Source organism: Sinohyriopsis cumingii, chromosome 19, assembly GCF_028554795.1.
Source record: "Sinohyriopsis cumingii isolate HCF-2022 chromosome 19, ASM2855479v2, whole genome shotgun sequence".
Classification (NCBI taxonomy): Eukaryota; Metazoa; Mollusca; class Bivalvia; order Unionida; family Unionidae; genus Sinohyriopsis; species Sinohyriopsis cumingii.
In genome coordinates this window covers 70025922-70044322 of record NC_142979.1, presented here as the reverse complement: position 1 = coordinate 70044322, position 18401 = coordinate 70025922, and the positions used below count along the sequence as shown (strand labels likewise).

At 35.8% G+C, this 18401-nt stretch overlaps 1 long non-coding RNA gene across 1 annotated transcript; it reads right to left on the bottom strand.

Annotated features, from left to right (window-relative positions):
* Positions 1 to 347: 347 nt before the first annotated feature.
* LOC149775917 (uncharacterized) lies at positions 348 to 14696 on the bottom strand. Its single transcript, XR_016416570.1, has 3 exons — positions 14549 to 14696; positions 2111 to 2227; positions 348 to 586 (listed from the first exon to the last, which is right to left on the bottom strand). It is a non-coding gene; the product is annotated as an uncharacterized LOC149775917 (long non-coding RNA).
* Between the last annotated feature and the right edge of the window lie 3705 nt (positions 14697 to 18401).

Here is an 18401-nt window from a genome sequence, read left to right as displayed (position 1 = left end):
CGAGGAAAATTAGACTACCTCCGAATTTAACGATCTTGGACAATTTTATTTGTGATTATGACAAGAAATTAAAATGTTTGGGTTTATTTCAATTTTCAAATACCTCAGGGTAATCTGCTCGATTTTCCCAAACGTTCAAGGCTTTGAAATTGCTACCTCGTATTTCCCAAAATATGAACCCTGAAATGCGTTTTTATGTATTCAACTAACCAAGTTAAAACATAGCTTCCAGCTCGTTTGTGGTGTCTAGTTTCTGAAAAAGTCGTAAATGAGTTCGAAGTCAGTATTTTGCGAAGAAAGACTTTGGCACAAAAGTAGAAAGAGGTGGAAGCAAAAGGCAATTGCCATTTTCTAAGTATCGTTATTTTATTTCGTCAACAATACAGTCACAAATACAATCTCATTCTTTTCATTTTCACCTACACTGAAATTTTGGTTAACATGGAAATTTGATTGACAAGTACATCAGTAAATAGGTTTTATTTAAGCCTTTCGTTTTAAGCTAGAACCTAATGGCACTCGCATGACGGGTCACATTTACAGGACCTCGGTCCCTTGCATCCATGTCCGCATATACATTCCTCTTCTGCAAATAAAATTTTAAAATAGTAACTATAGATAAAGTTATCTTTCCTAAACATGTGCTGTGTACATTTATAAGATAGCTGCGATATCTTATTTGATATGTAAAAGAAATAAAACTATTCGATCTCTTAGCATCTTTCAATACAGATGATCGTGCTCCATGACCCTATTGCAGCGGGAAAATATCTACAAGACCTGCATGAACACTTTGTATTGCAATATGTAAATGAGCTCAATATATTTTAATAAATTCCAAGCACCTAGATCACATTAGCGTGAATGGTATTAGGTAAAACATCCGACAGACTGCTATTAGAACTGTCAAATTAAGTTTAAATCTAAATTATTCATTTTTTGTTATTGATTCCTTGAATACTTGCCGAGTTGAAATAAGTCCCATGACGTCAACGAATGTTTTCATGCATGACCATTACTGCGTGTAGCTGCTTATGATCTAACACCAATATATAATAATACACTATTGACACTTAAAATGGTTAACTATTATCATTGACTGGAATGTAATCTAGGTACAAACAGTTTGATTTACCATGCCTAGTTGTCCCAATTTAGAGTCAGCTGGTCTTAATGCATGTTGTAATGATTATATGCAAACGACATCCAAGTGACACTGGCCAGTAAAGGTCTGCAGACCAACAATGTGTCTTACAGTCGCCATTAAAAGTAATGTTCAGGTGATCTTCTGAATTCCCTCGTCCACTTATTTTTAGTAACACTGTCAGATAACGCGTTGTCATGTTCAGTTACTTGGAATTCTCGTTATAAACGTCATTTTCCAGCGAGGTTTTGTTCCGTTTGTGATTGGCTAATCGACGGGCCACTTGTCGGTTTGATCTACGTTTTTCAATCTTTCAGTCAGATGTACGTTTAGATATCGGTTAACAGGCATATTGGAAAGTCAGCACTCTAGCCAATCAGACAAATGATCACGAGCATTGTAACAATCGATGTCCAATACGAATAACAGCTTTTCCGCGCTAATGATCAAAGTCGTACATAATAAAAGTGTACAATTTTTGTAGGGCCGTGTGCTGCATAAATCAAATGAAAGGTTAGATTTGCAACATGTACTCTAATGCACGACTTGCAATATAGACACTTGCAAATGTGTTGCATCTTTAAATTAAAAGGCATATAATGCCGGACAAAATCGTAACCAAAACTGTCCCAATTATAGATCATTTAATTAGTTATAATTGTGTTGAAAACTTCGTTCGGTTTGGTTAAGTCATTCACAAGTATCCTTTACAATGCACACTTTTCTAGTGCTTTTTGTGATAGGCTTGTAAGTGTTAGTAGGACCCAATCATTGACAAACAATCAGAGAGAAGAAAGACGAGGGAAGAAAGGAGGGAAGAGAGCGGGGAAAAGAAGCAAGAGTAACGAGAAGCAAGATAGAAAAGAGTAGAGAGACAAGAGTATATAACAGAAGATGAAACAAGAGAACAGAACAGACAAGAGAAGAGAGCGAAAAGTGAGAGAAACGAAAACAAGATTAAACTACCTGAGCAATTACACTGGATTTTACATCTGCCTGTACATTCACAATCTTCGCTGCAGTTGCACGTGTCACTACAGTTACACTGCGTCTTGCAAACATCAGTACACTCGCGGTCAGCAACTGACAAATAAACATAAATATAGATATAAATTGTAAGAAACCTTTGTAGGGCGCAGCTTTTGTTCAACTAAAAAGACGTGCATGAACGTAAAGCTGAAAATATTGAAACATTGCAGTTAAGCTCTAGTGTGAATAGACAAGCTGTAACGTTCGAGTATGCATGCAAACTTATTAAAATCAACCCGACGGCTTGTTTCATTATCAGCACCATGGTGTTTAGAATGCCCTCCTTAGTTCCAGTTCTATGTAATCCTGCCACACAGGTGTAATTACTGATCACGTGATCACGACACATTACGTTTGCAAGGACTAATCACGTGATCGGTGATTATCGAAACTCGTCTACTCCGAATTCAGTCTACCAATCTTTACCCTATTCATTAATTGTTTATTTTGACTGTCCAAAAATCAGTCTGTTTATCATAGGTAACAAAATACATTGACTATCTCAATAACGTTTTGTCAGTTTAAGCAAATGTTGAAATTTCCGTTAATTAGATGCAACCACTACAAATGTACCGGGTACATAAAGAAATCGCCCAAAATATCCGGAGATGTCGCCCCATGGTGGTTGGAGAATTCGCATTTTGAACTGTTCAATTACATAAGATTATGATTCCTTATGACTAACATTCGCACTGAAAGTCAAATATATCTTCCACCCCCAATTATATTTCCATTGCAAGTGTTTACTTAAGCCCTGTACATGTCGGACGGTATATCAAAAGGCCCTTGTTGACGCTGTCTAGTACTATCACCCTTGAGGCGTTATAACATACTTGTCTGAAAGTTTCGAAAATTAGATGATACCCGTGTTGTGTCCAAGATTGTAAGAAATTCATGCAGCCTCGTTTGTTACATCATATATCACATTTTATAGTTTACTAATTTCCCTCATAAGTTTTGTCTCCATCCATCAAAACCAGACCCTTCTCTGCTTATTTAACTATTTTCAACTAACATTGTTTTCATTGTAATTTAATATTTGCCTCTTTCAATAGATATTTCAGGATTGCTTTGATGATTAGGTTGGGACCTTGTAATATACAATACTCCAATCGTCACATGCTTACATCTGCTTTATTTTCATAATGAAATAATGCATCTCCTGGTTGAATTGAATAAGTTGAAGTGTGTGTGTGAGACATGGATTTTTAACGTAACAAATTAACAGTCACATTATCCTGACACGAGGCTAACCAGTCATAACACTAACCTCTTAATGCTGAGTGCAAAGCGAGGCAGCATCTGGTACCATTTTTGTAAGTCTTTAAGCAGCAGAGAGGGTGAACAGACCCGTTCTGGAAGGTCCTTTTTGAAAAGGCTTTCTACGGAAAATGGAAACAAAATGTCAATAACGTCAAATCGAAGCCTCTAACAAAAACCGAGAGTTTCTCTAATTCAGTTAGTTTATTTTGTTACTTTATCTTTGCCGTTCATGTTTATCAAAATTCTGTTTACACACCGTGACACTTATTTGTGGTCGCACCCTCTCTGCTGCATTAAATGTGTGAGAAATTAAATCATTATTATATCAATATTGGAATCTTATTAGATTAGCTAGGGAAAGATTAGAAGCAATCATTAGATATATTATTCCTCTTCGTGATAATCTCAACCAAAACCTGCAAGTACGAAAAGAAGCGCAAGTTGAATGAGCAGGCGATAAAGAAAAAAATGACACCTGTTTTAAAGGTTACTGAAAGGAGTTGCAGAAGCCACTGAAGGTCTTCTTCCGGAAGTAAGAGAAATTGCTGAGCAGACGAAAGGTAACAAGAACCAAACAGACGAAAAGAATTAAGAGATCTTCCGGGTGAAAAAGTTGCCGCTCAACTTCTATCACAACAGCCTCAACTTGAAGGCCCTGTTGGAGGTGAACTAGAACCTAAACCAGAAATAAAGTCGAACTGGTTGATAAAATTTAATGAATATACATTTGACTTCAGAAAACATCAAACAGCAGCAGATTTGGCTGCATTTGCTGCTGCGAATTACTGTTATAGAGAATGATATTTAAAACCTGAACATGCTAATTAGCAGGTTTCAAGAGAAACTTTGTACAATTAGACATATTGAATAAAAAATACAGGTAAGTAAGCTAGGACAGGTGATTTCGATCAAATTGCATATACGAGTTAAATATTTAGCGATAGAGCAACAACTTTAGACAAACCTCAACCTGAAATTGACAGATAAATTGACGATTAAAGGTTTTAATGCTATCGAGAATGCAAAAGCAGAACAAGTTTATGATATTGCTGCAAAATATGATAATATAGGTAAATAAGAACGAAACATGCTAAATCTAGGACAAATTATAATTGGGTTAGAGATGTATATCCAAATTTACTAAAGTTCTCTCAAAGCTAATGATTTTCAAAACTTAAGAAAACTTCAACCTGCCCAAGCACGATCTCCTCGTCGACAACTTCCTCAATCAAATTGTAACTGAAGCTGAACCTCAGCCACAATCTACTTCTCAACCACAATCTGAACCTCAGCAAACTCAGCCACTACAAATCATAGAAGTTACCCTTGACTTAGTAAAAATAGAAGGAAATAGATTGACAAAGTGAAGGATAAATTTACCAACTACGACTTGGACCCCAGTTGCCATCACTTTCATTGTCACTATTTTCACAATCCCCCTTGGTGACATTGTAACTGCATTCACTGACAGTACCTTTACTTTCACAATCACTTTCATTTTAACGATCTGACTACCTTAATTCAACTGCCTCACACGCGTGTTAATAATCGTTTTCTTCTCATATTCGTCACCCAATTCTCGTCTAATTTTCAATCGCGCGTGATACAATTTTTTTAAACTTCTGTATCTTTAACCATAGCCGAAGAACAGACTGGATGAGCTTAATAAATTTATTCTTGCTGGTATTGTAAATCGGTGAACTTACGTGTTTGCAATGATTCAAAATAATTTTTTCTGGATCAAGTTCAATTTTTATTCCGTCATATTTTAATTTTTTAATCACAGAAATAATAACATTAATATTTTCGTAGTTTTTTAATATCTATTATTTAAATGCATTTTTAAACAAATATAAACCGTATCATTCATGCCTTTGTGCCTTTCCATGGGGTCCTTTTGTGAAATCTGTCTTATGGTCTTCTTGCGGCTTTCAATTTCATGTACATTCCCCATATGAAACCCCAGGGAGTGCAAAACGTTGTTTGACGCGGTGAGGAGGTGTACATGAACTACTGGGCTCGGAGCCCCCACTTTAATGAAAATATGTTTCAGAAAATATGAATTTCCTTTTGCTGGATTTCCTACAATTAGTGTAAAACTACAGCGTGGACTTATTTTCAATTTTCCAGAACATGTATTAAAATAATCATATTGTATACAATTCCAATTTTTATAAATGAAGCTGATTTTTGCAATGCGATTGGCTGCAAACGATCACGTGATACTGATCTGATTTCTTTACACATCGATAAATTCTGGGACTACTTTCGGTTTTGTTACTGTGTGCAATATATATAACATTGCAGACATGTCATTGATTCATCTCTTAATTTTTTTTATTAGGCAAATAAATATAAATTATACTCTTTTCTTGTTCACAAATTCTTTAATTGGAATGCATAGTTTACAATTTGGCGTTCGTCTGCTACATAGTTGCGCAAAATAGCCGATTACGGTGATTTTTCACTGCAGTCTTGTGCGGAATTTTTTTAACAATAAGATGACAAGGAGTTAAAAGAAATAATAGCAGCGATTGAAGCAGATGAACATGGATTTGACGATAAAGCGAAGGATGTTACAAACGCTGAAAATGAAACAGAGCAACAGAGATTGATATTTTCCCTTACACAACACCCCATGACCTCAGTCACCCTAGCCATACACTACAACAACAAGAATTGCGTCGGAACTGTGCCAGTCAATTTCGAGGCCACTGAGGGATGTAAACTAAGATTCAATAAATTATCTGAAGAGGACTTAATAGCTATTGAAATAAATCAGTACTCCGAGGCTACTAAACGAAATACAGATGTACAAATGGAGCATTGCCGTTTTCAATTTTTGTTTTAAATAATCACTCACAAGTTAACAAAGTCCTTCAAACTTTACTTTGTGAGTAATTAGGTAAAATTTAAACATCGATAAATACCCAACCATGATCATTTAATCCTATAACATTTTTGCCTTTGACTAAGGTTAAAAATACACATTTCTGTATAATAGAAAGAGCTAGAAATACTATGTGCATTACAAAGCGTGCGATTGATTTTCTACCATGTCTTTATCAAGAGAGACAAAATTAAGATGTAAATACCCTTTCACTAATTTGAATATTACAAAAGTATATTACTTCACTGACATTAAGTATCACACAGATGGTTAAATTACTGAATATATGTGTATAATTAGTTACGATGACAAAAATGTGGTATATTGCACAGTATCAAGCGAGATAACTACTTAATTACTCTACTGGAGAGAATTTGACAGTAATCTCACTTCAACGATAATTAAAAGTTATTGTGTTTATATTTCTTATCTGCAAAATATTTTCCAGCTGCGTTGATTGATTAAAGTATTTCAATACCAGTTTCTGTATTTACAGACCTAAACACATTTTGCAGTTTTTGAATGTTTACCAGTACCACCAAATCTGCTGTTCTGGCCCTGTGCAATGGCTCGCAAACTATCTAAAGAGTTTCTGGTCAGAAATATTATCGACCACAAGACCGTCACAGATTACCCGCAGAAAACATTCGTAGACAAATATACGACGGAAATGTGTATTCTTTTTAGTACTGATCATGAGATGACCAGTATTAGTGACATTACCAACGGGATTCTTAGTCGACAGTTACCAGATACATAGCGAGATGATTCATAATTCTTGATAGGGTGTTTTAGAAATTTTTTGCTCCATTTCTATTATATTTGTTTAAATGAAGCTTGAGTCTATCTAACCTGACCGCTTTTTTTACTCTTTAATGAGTCTTTTTCAAAGGCAAATACAAAACGCAGACAAGACATACAAATTAAACAAGAAAAGGTTATTTGCGAAATTTTACACGGCTATTTCTTCATGATTTCAACCATTTAGCTCTATTATGTGTCAACTAGTTTATATCAGCTTGTTTCTGATAATTGTAACGCTGCATAGAAACCCGGGCTCAGAACACTTTTCCCTTGGCCACACGTTAATTGATATAACACTTATAGCAATTGCTCACAACCCCAAAATGGAGTCCCCAAACCAGGAAATTAAAGGAATCTTACTGGATACGCCGCCCTAGAACATTGAAACCAAGCGGTTTAAACCGAGAAGGCTAGAAAAAGACTGCCATGCATAAATACGATCTTTTGCAGCCGAAACATTCTCTTTTAAATAATTAAATTTGCCTAATAGCCGATGACTAATATAACAATGAAATATCCGGGATATAATCTACGATTACATACATTTATATAAAATAACATGTTATGGCTCATCAATGTCTAGGTCAATACAAATATTTTCCAGTATCAGCAACAAGGTGAAATAAACAAGCTGACACAGAGTTAAAAGGCTGAAGTTTAATTCCTGTAGCAACAGCCATGTAAAGTTTCGCAAACATACTCTTTGCAATCATGTCTTTTAGTTCAATAAACCAGTCCCCAAACCTGTTTAATACATGAGCTCTTATCATTTCTTAATATATAATAAAGGGACGAAAATTTTCCATTTCTCCTGCGGTCTAATTAAGATCAGAAACCAATGCTTCAAGGTAAAATTCACTGTGTAATGATTTCGCACCAAAGATCAGCTCAGAGATTTGACATTTTTCTAATCTGGGTTTCACCAAATATTCCAACACCCCACCCCTTATTTTTCACCTATGGACATTTAGGATGGAGTGTTGGTTCAGAGCAATTGCATATAAAAACAAATTGGAATCTGCGGCCACCGTAGATAGCTTACCAGCTGGCCTAGCAAATTTAAACTAGGTTATATCGACTTGTACATGCATGAAATCGATAGGAAAATTATTTTCTCAAAAATGGCAAGTATTATAATCGTTATGTCTTTAATCCGCTGACGAAACTCAGCATAGATGAAACTTGGCCCGGTACGCGCCATTTGCGTTAATGGTCACATGACTTCACAAATCTAAAACATAGGAAGTCCAATAGTCACGTGATTTTAGCAACAAATTCCTTTTTAGTATTGTTGTACAAACTTTAAATTATATTAAATAAAGTCTAAAACCTTTTGTAAAAACAAGAAAGAACAAATTCTCAACATTTCTTATTTAGAGAACAACTACAAGAAACTTGGCCAGTCTGATTCATCAAGCAGAGTAGTCATGTTCCCTGCTTCGTATGCTCCTTGCGTAAGAGCACATGTCAACGTGGTAGTCACATGATAAACAAAACTGCGGAAGTTGGTCTCGGGAATATAGAGAATTTTATGCCCTTTCGACTTTCATTTAAATTGTTTCTACAATATTTGAAAATGACGGTTGTGAGATTGTGTTCTCGTGCAACTAGCAATCGAAATAGCTAATACCAGCTCAAATTTCATCAACCTAGTTTTATCGTCGTTTAGCCCATACAAAATAAGTACGGATATTGATCTGTGAAGCAATGTCTACTAGATGAATTTAATCCACTGAGCGTTTAGATGGTCTCAACAAATATTTATGGCAATCACCCAAATGATCCATACTGCAACCTCCTAATTTTCTAGTCAAAACTCGATACATTTAACTCACGATCAGTTCAGTTACGACTTAATTACGTAATTGTTTTGGGCGTCAAGTTGGAGAAAAATTCCCTGGTTTTTCCAGACTTTCTTCAATATTCGCAAAATTCAAGAACTTTTCAAGGTCTGGAAAAGTTATTTCTCCCGACTTTTTCCCGATAGCGTGGGAACCCTGTGCATCTTATATGTGGTTAATTATACGCAACACTGATGTTATTGAAGCTACAATGAGCGACCAACGAGCGGCGACTATTATTATTTCTCTCGACAATCAAAAATATTTTTTCAGAGTAAAGTTTATTAAGGAAGTAGACGATACTTGGATTATTAGTGACAAACGTGACCCTGTCCATCATAATGAAAAAAATCGCTTTGATAAGTAAAAATTCCAAACCAGGAATGTTGAGTGGTATTGACAAACCGTATTATGAATGAGCGTATCCTGCGTCCGAAGCTATTTATACAATATATCCTCTGAATGATAAACCTAGCTTTTATGATCTAATACCTATGAAATTTTCGGAAATTTAAATAAATTGTGCAGCCGAACGTGTAACGGAATATTTTACGATTTTAACTCGTGGAAATGTTTTAAGAGATAAAAGACTTAAAATAATAAATGATTGGGCAGAAATAGTTGAAGATACCGGAGCGTCCATCAAAGGCGTCGCTGGGATAGAAAAGAAATTAAAATTTTCAAAAGTGGTAAAAACGATTCAAAGTATAAATAGAAAGGAGCTTCGATTGAAATTACTGATCATAATGCGCATGCGTGGGCTAATGCAGTAACAATATTTCACGAAATAGAATTTTACCAAGGTGATATAGTTGATGTTTTTGACGAACTAAGAACCATCCTGTATCAGTTTGTACGACCTAATGGAGATATTTATAGCACATAATCGCTCCAGGAAGAAATGAAAGATATTGCGTCAAAATAACCCCATGACGATGTCATGCATGAAAAGTTTCTCAGTAATTGTTTTATGATTCCATCAGTCGCAGCTCATTTTGCTAGAGAAATATTCGTGGAAGGCTTGATTTTCTCAATGATATAATATCGAGTTGTGTCGAATACGGACACGTTGGATTATTTAATACCAGATACGATTATAAGGATGTTATCTCGAACATTTTCTTTGTATGGGAGAGTGTTCTAAGTATTTTAAGCGATTTGGATACCCAACACACGCGATGACATGAGTATCGATAAATGGATCCGATTTTGATCTTGCTGGATTTGCTTGTATCGAGTCATTTGAGTTTGCCTAAGATCTTCATCCGGTTTGTTATGTCTGGTTTGGTGAAAATTTGTTTAGAAAAAATATATGGGCACCAACAGTATTAATACGATATATGCTCGATGAAAAAAAAATTAGACATCGTTGGGCCCCGAGTGGCCGAGTGCTCTAAAGCGCTCTCCGTTACGGATCGTTGCCATCTCACCTCTGTCTGCGTGTATTCTAGTCTCGGATTCAGCCAATGTGGGTATGTAAGAAAGCTTGCCAGTAGCTTCTCGTGGGTCGGTGGTTCTTTCTGGGCTTTTCCCGGGTTCTTCCTCCACCATTAATACTGGTCGCCATGTATAGCCTATCGTGTGCTGAAAAATGGCGTTAAACCCTTCAACTCATATCGTTGATTATATGTAAAGCAATTATATCGTTCGCAGACACAGGTTTGGTTACCACAGCAAAAGAAATATGATGAAAATCCTGATAAGACTGACTCTTGAGAAAACAATCGCAAGAGATCGCGGCAGACGAATAATCGGTAAATTCACCGAAGGAGAATCATGACCATAAACGAAATTGTACAAGATTAATTATTGATGATGCTGAACTCGGATTTTATAATTGCTGATACAACGAATAGAAACGCATACAAGTCGACATGATGTTAATTTATCAGACGGAACAAAATTAGGTACAGTTGTGAGTTATATTGATGGTGAATCACCGCAGTTTACTCAAAGATCTTCAATGCTTGCGTAAGTTTCGATAAATCTGTTATCGATGATAGAGTTTCTGAGTTTGCTGTCAGAGTCGCTACGGATTCAATTTACATCAATAAAAAATAAAGGCTTGCTAGAACAACTACATATCAGCATTTATGCATCATGGGGTGAATGGAAAACAAAACAAAACATACTTAATTAACATTGAAATTAAGGATATCTATTACCAAAAAAATCAAATATCAAATCAAAATTATGAGCACAATCTCTATTTGATCATGTGACCAGAAATACGACTTTATCTCAAATGGATCCGACAATTGTGGTAAAACTGGTGCGATTGGAATTTTTCGGAATTTTTATATAGTTGTGTTAACACTTAGACAGACTCGCAAAAGAAATGAAATATTAAATGGATTCTCTCCACATAAATGGCTGATAAAAAGAAATAACTGAGGATCATAGAGCACTTGATACAGAATGAAAAGAGTTTAAGAGATTGCTCAGGCTACAACCGAATAACTGAAATAATGCGTGAATTTTAGAAACGCCTGTAAAAACAAAAATGTATGGAGACCAAATCTTTTGATAGCCGCAAATAGAAAATGTTAAATAGAAAGATAACTCTAAAGAAAAAATTTAAAATCTACATGTACCATTGTGTTATCGACCAGCAGATACGCGACCACAAAATATCGACGCTGATATAGCAGGATCGTCAGAGAAACCATTGTGTTAATGATTGTGTTTTAGTTCCTGTCAGTTTTGTTGAGAGCGCGTTTACTATGGACAAAACTCCATGGACGCTGGGATACGCAGTGACAATACAGTCATCACAAGGATTAACCATCTCTGGTACAAATGTTTGGATCGTCGATGATTGTATAGAATAACCAAACTTGGTTTTAGCTTATCTCGCAGTGTCTCAATAATTATCCAAGACAATTTACCGTAAACAGAATTAATAACAGTCTTGGAAACACGCAAAAATGTGATGCTGACCTGTCTTGAATGGAAGCGACTTAGAGGTGGTAGATTACAAAAGTATATTTGGTGGTAAGTGTGTGTCTTCAGGAATTACTTGTAATTGCTCGAGTACAATCCACGTTTAGGAGCAGGACTACCCGAGGATTATACAACGCCAGAAAGTATATGTGTCGTAATACTCCAAATATGATCAGTCGCTCTTCAAGTTAACCATGTTCATATAAATATCTTACAATAACATTACCTAGTATTGGTGGTTTTGAAAATTCATGTTGTATTGGTATGTTTTATTTTTTGTAATCACATGAATGAGTTTCATAAAAATCGCAGGAGTAATTTCATTATTTAACGCAACTATCACATTTGGGTAATCTTGCAAGCCATTCACAAGATCTCATTTTCTTCTGAATGATTTCCTTCCCACATTGATGCCCAAATAACCTCAGCAAGTGTTCGATTAAATCGTTCAATATTTCCTGATAACCATGAATTGCAGTATGTCCTCATTTGATTTTGACGTTATATTTCTTCATCAGAGATGATACTTCACCAAGAAATTCCTTGCCAGGATCAATCTGTAGCAACTGTTAGGATCATCCTTCATAAATTCGTTCAAAAGCAGATACAACTTCAGCCGCTGTTTTAGACGATAACGGCCGCGCGTCCTTATAGCTACTTGCAACGTCAATGACAGTCAATGGGTATTTGTATGTACGTGATTGACGTATACCATTTTTTAAATAGTATCACGTGATAAAATAAAATATCTGCTTGATGAGCTTATTAGGAGTGCTGACATCAAAATGTGCATGCGGAATTTTTTAGGTGGTGGTAGATAAATTTGCCATATATTGCCTGTCGTGCTAACAAATTAGCAACAAAACGTATAACATTTTCTGCATAAAGTTTTCTAATCGCTGCTCTACCCCTCCAGTATCCTCTTGGGCTATAATAAATCGATTCCATTATTTTATAATCGGTTGATTAATTACCGTCTCCTAATATAAATTTACCTTTCATCGCAGATCTTACCAACCAATTAGTTAATGATTCTCTGAAAAGATTGTTTATGGAATTTAACGATTGAAAAATTTACATCTGCAATATGTCGTTGTAAATCTTTACTGTATATGCTACATCATGAACGTGACATGCTTGATCAATTGCATTTGTCGGATACTCTCCAGGTCTTGGTTGATCTCGCTCGTCAGGTCGGATATCAAGTCGGGTTCAAGGGCCACAGTAATTATATCCAGGAAGAGGATTTAGTTCAAAATCTTTTCAAAAGCACAATCTGCTCCACACGGATTTAGAACAATTTACATGATCCTCGATAGCACATCGTATAGGTCTTGATAAAATATTTGGCTGAGAGACTGATATAATTTAATTACTCATTTTTAAGCGTCACGGTGGGTAAACAATTTTGAAAAACACGAACGACAAAGATAAACAAAATAACTAACCCAATTAAACTCTAGGTTTTAGTTAGAGGCTTTGGTTTGACGTTATTGCCCTTTTATTTTCCTTTTTACTAGAAAGCTTTATTTCAGGGGATCGAACCAAAGACCTCCCGCATACGAGGCGGACGCTCTAATCACTGGCCACCTGAGCGGTTTAAGTTATAGAGAAACAACTAAAACGGTACACACCATGTGAAGAAATCTCAGGATTAGTATCCATGATCATTTGGTCGACTTCTCCATGCGCAGTGAGGCGAGTTCTCCCGACACCTAATCGCTCTGGTGGCCTAGTGGTTAGAGCGTCCGCCTCGGATGCTGGAGTTCGTGGGTTCGATCCCCGGCCGAGTCATACCAAAGACTTATAAAAATGGTACTAACAGTTGTCTCGCTTGGCGCTCAGCATTAAGAGGTTTGTGTTAAGACTGGTCGGCCTGGTGTCAGGATAATATGACTGGGTGGGACATCATCCTACATGTCTCCGGCATGATGCCCCTGTGCTAGACATCCCTAAACTGCCACACTACAGACATCGTAGCGATATGACTGAACAATTGTTAAAGCTACGTTAAAAATCCAAATCACACACACACACACACACACACACACACACTCCTGACACCTGGGACGAGTTCTCCATTGGGCGAAAACTCCATTGGGTGACTTCTCTCAGGGCAAGTTCTCCACTATTTCATGAACTGCACAAGCACTATAATGCTCCCGTGTTCTAATCATATACCGTGTGATACCTATGCTACTGGTGTCTACATTTTGCAACTGCACGTATAAAGAGTCAGATAAAAACTTGTTAAATGGTTCTGATTTCAAGATTTGGTGATATGTTCAAAACTATATAAGATAAGTTTATTGTTAGCTTGTTGCAGTTTAATTTATTTCTAGTTGACAACGCATAGGTACCACCAGCCGTTAGACTTGGAATGCATAGTCTTTACTCTACGCTTGAAGTAATGAGACAAGTGCCAGCCGATAGACTTGGAATGCGTGGTCTTTACTCTGCTTTTGAACTGATGAGACAAGTACCAAAGCGTTATAATTAATCCTTAATAAAGCCCGTATAAAGATCGTTTCATTTCTGGTCTAGAGGGGCATTATTTAACAATTATAGTGTTGACTGTAAATACATAAATAAAATACAAGTGACGAAAGAGTGCGTGACTAGATTAAAACTCACCCTCCAAACACTGGCATGATTCCGACATGTTTCCCGCTCTTTATGTAGCTGCAATCGAATAGTTGTGTGACTATATGTATACCATTGCGAGACGGTATCATGAACTGAATTCGAATTGGTGGTTTCAGGTATTTATATAGCGAACAGTATTGCAAAGAGTCGTGTGCAAAACGAAGTGCGTTATGTGCGCGGATTCATTATTGGCCTGCGAGCATGTTGTGGGTTGTGCGATTTTAAGATTTCTGTGCCGTGTGAACTTTTGCACACTTTACAAAAACGTCTTTGTCTTTTGGCTAATCCACACTTGTATGCTTTACACGTGCAACTTGCAATTCCTTAAGCAAAAATAAAAACTTTCCGTGTTCTATGTGCATCTTGAGATAAACAATGGGTAGGTTACGACTTTCTTATGTGTAGAAAAAATGAGTAAAGATCAAAACCTGGAGTTTAGTTTACGTTTCCAACGTATTGTATGGAATTCTGACTGCAGCAAGGGCATTTCGAGTTGAGCATCGCCTTCCGTCCACTTTTTTGTCTGTCCGAGATGTCCTGACGTACGTCATTATTATCAAGATTACATAAACATGACTCTTCAGAGATAAATTAAACGTTGTAGAAATATTTGTGTTCGTATTATGACAACATTATTAGACCTTCATCCTACTAAAAGGAATTTTGTATTTCTCTATAATTTTCTTTTTGTTCATTTACATTTTTCATTGCAGTTATGCAAGCCCGGCTTAAACTAAGCGAATCAGCTTTCATATATATAAGACACAAGTCCAAACATAACAAAATCTTGTAAAAACATTTTTAAAACAGATTATATATATATATATATATATATATATATATATATATATATATATATATATATATATATATATATATATATATATTGACGCACAAAGAGAGATTTTTGCACTTTGAAATCAAGTTACTCTAACTTAGGTATGTTTGTTTTTCTATTAACCATTGATGTCACTATTATGGAGAAAATAATAAAATGGCCTTCTGCACTGAGATTGTGCTAGGTTTTGATGTTCACTGAAGATTTCATGACCTACTTGCCATTGTCACTCGGACGTAATAATCCCACTCTGTCAGCACCAATCGGCGGGACTCGTGTAAATAACTTGCTAGATGATTGGCTCATTGTAATAGGCTTATTTAATAATTGACAATTATTAGGCTCCTGTAGTTTTTTATAACCGACCTAGGTGACATCACCACGTTCCAAGAACGGAGGGCTAAACACACCTATAGAAGCAGTGTAGGGCTTTGACAAATATTGTTTTATATTTAATAGCATCTTTTCCAACATCTTTTGTTAGAATGCATCATTTAAAGGCTAAGCCATCTTTAACCCAATGAAGAGTTATACATATTACGTTTCTTAAATTTTAACAAAGGTATCCCCTGTCCATATTAAGCCCGCGCATTTCTTCCCTCTGTAAGTTTTTCTGAATAACTGTTTCACCAACCGTATGCATAAAATGTTTAATTTGAAGAAGAAGAAGAAAAAAAAACAAAAACAAATAGCATAGGAGAAGACACTAGGACCATATATTTATGTACAAACAATCGCATTCTCTTCAGCCACTGCCCTATGTGTGGACCGTGTGAAGCTGATATTTATAGCTGAGTTTTAAATATGTGCACATCTTGCAGAGTTGATGCATCTTAGTAGCTGAATATGTACCTAAAATACAATAGTTTATTATGTTTCGTGTACCATGCGTATGTTTATTTTCCGAAAGGTTCGCCACTACGTTTTGGCTTAAGTAGCCTTCTATTGTATTACCTGAATTCGGGTTTTTTACATCGTGAGTTGGTGAGGTAACCACTCAAAATCTCATTCTTCTTCTGTTTCTGATCTTTGTTATGTCTGGTGTTTTTTCCCCTTTGATGCTTATTTATTTTCATGAGCTTTTAATATTTTCTAACAGTTTCCCTTATTTTCCTGTTATTGTTTGTGTTATGTTTCATGATCTTCTTTATTACTACCTTTATTCGCCATGTTGGTACCTTGTGTCTGATTTCTGTTGCTGGTATGCACCTTAACCTGATTGATCATTTGATTGATTTCACTTCGATTATGTTTTTTTTTTAAAAATCTTTTATTAGTATTAGTTAACCTAATTTCATTGGATGAGTTATTCTCCTATCTTTTAACATTTATGAACTCAATTTTCCATGTTTGTTTTGTATTCATTGTGTTACCATTATTATTCCTATTTTGATGCACCCCAGCCACTGTTTTTGTAGTCGTTGCTGTAAAGCATCGTGTTTCGATCTCTCCGACTGTATGTTTGTTGTGGCTTACAAGATTACAACTTTTTTCGGCTTTTATTGTTGTTGGTTGGTGAATGCTGATGTTAGGGTGAAATTTTACCTCTTTATACAAAGGTGAAAAATACTGTCTGACTATTTTTGACTCATATCTATTTAATTACTAGACATGTACTATGATATATGTCCCTCAAATCGCAAGTTGAGGTGCATCCAACAAGCTATCCGTTCCATTACAGCTCTCTTCATGACCCCATAATAAAGACACATTGCTTAGACAGACCTTACTTGATATAGTGTGCATCGTATAAGGAGTGTTGATTGCCGTTATCTTTTGACACAAGAGTCGTATATCCATAAAGCTGATTAATGGAAATCTTGTTAAATTCCAGACATTTTATCACCGTCAGATAGTTCTAAGTCATGTGACATTTCAGGATCAATTGCTCAGACGGGATGTCGTACATACCTATTATTAATAAGGATGTTTAAATCTATCAATTGGCGTCGTCTCGATATTATCCTATTTCGACTGACAACAGACAAAATCATCGAATATAAGCACTGATTACCCTGCAGGGAATGGTGTACACCATCTAAGCCAAAGTATACCCTGTGTAACGACAAAACTGCTCAGATTGGATGCGTTCCGTCTGAATGGAGAATATTTTACACTTCCAACAAATCGCCTATATTGCCGAAGGCTTGACATACCGGGAATTTATCATAGGTATCACTGAACCAACGCAAATCATTGGGACTCCCAAACTGAAAGTCCTCTCGCACAAGCCAACAAGATAGTCTCTAAAACAGGCAAACGATGAAGAAAAGTGTGTATTTTCGGGCCCCATAAACAACATTAAACTCAACCCTCTGTGACGGATCTTGGTTACCGATAATTGGTAACTCGTCACAGCGGCTGAACCAAGTAGGTCAAAAAGACAAAATCAAAATCCATTCACCTTTGCACTTTTGTCTAGATATATAAAGGGAAAACAAAGACAGACAACAACACAATAAGAAAGACAGCAACAAAAAAGAGAAGTAATATTTTATTACTAATTATGTCTTTTACTTGGGTTTGGCTTTTACTCCTAAAACTTATGTGGAATACAGCCAAATATAGACTGCTGCACAGACTCAAATATTTGGATATCAGCGCAAGTACTATTCTTTCACAAGAAGAGAATGTTTATGATGTGTTTTATAATCTAACACACATATTTTGTTACAAGTTTAGGTGTTACGACTATAAAGTCTTTAAGTAAAAGAAAAAAACAAAACCGAGCAGTTCATTAAATTGAGCAATTACTTCTTTTCTTAGAATACAAAGTGAAAATTTCTAAGGAATTACAGTTTTATGAATTAAATCATAACTAGTCCTAAAAGTTCTATAGCAAGTACAAAAAGTAAGGTGTTCAAAATGAATTCCAGTATTAAATGTGCTGATGTGCCGATAGTATTAGATCAGCTGATGTGCTGACAGTCTTAATGCATCACACTAATATAATCCAGAATGTCCTTAAATAAATCAACAATAATTAGTCTAAAATGTAATTGA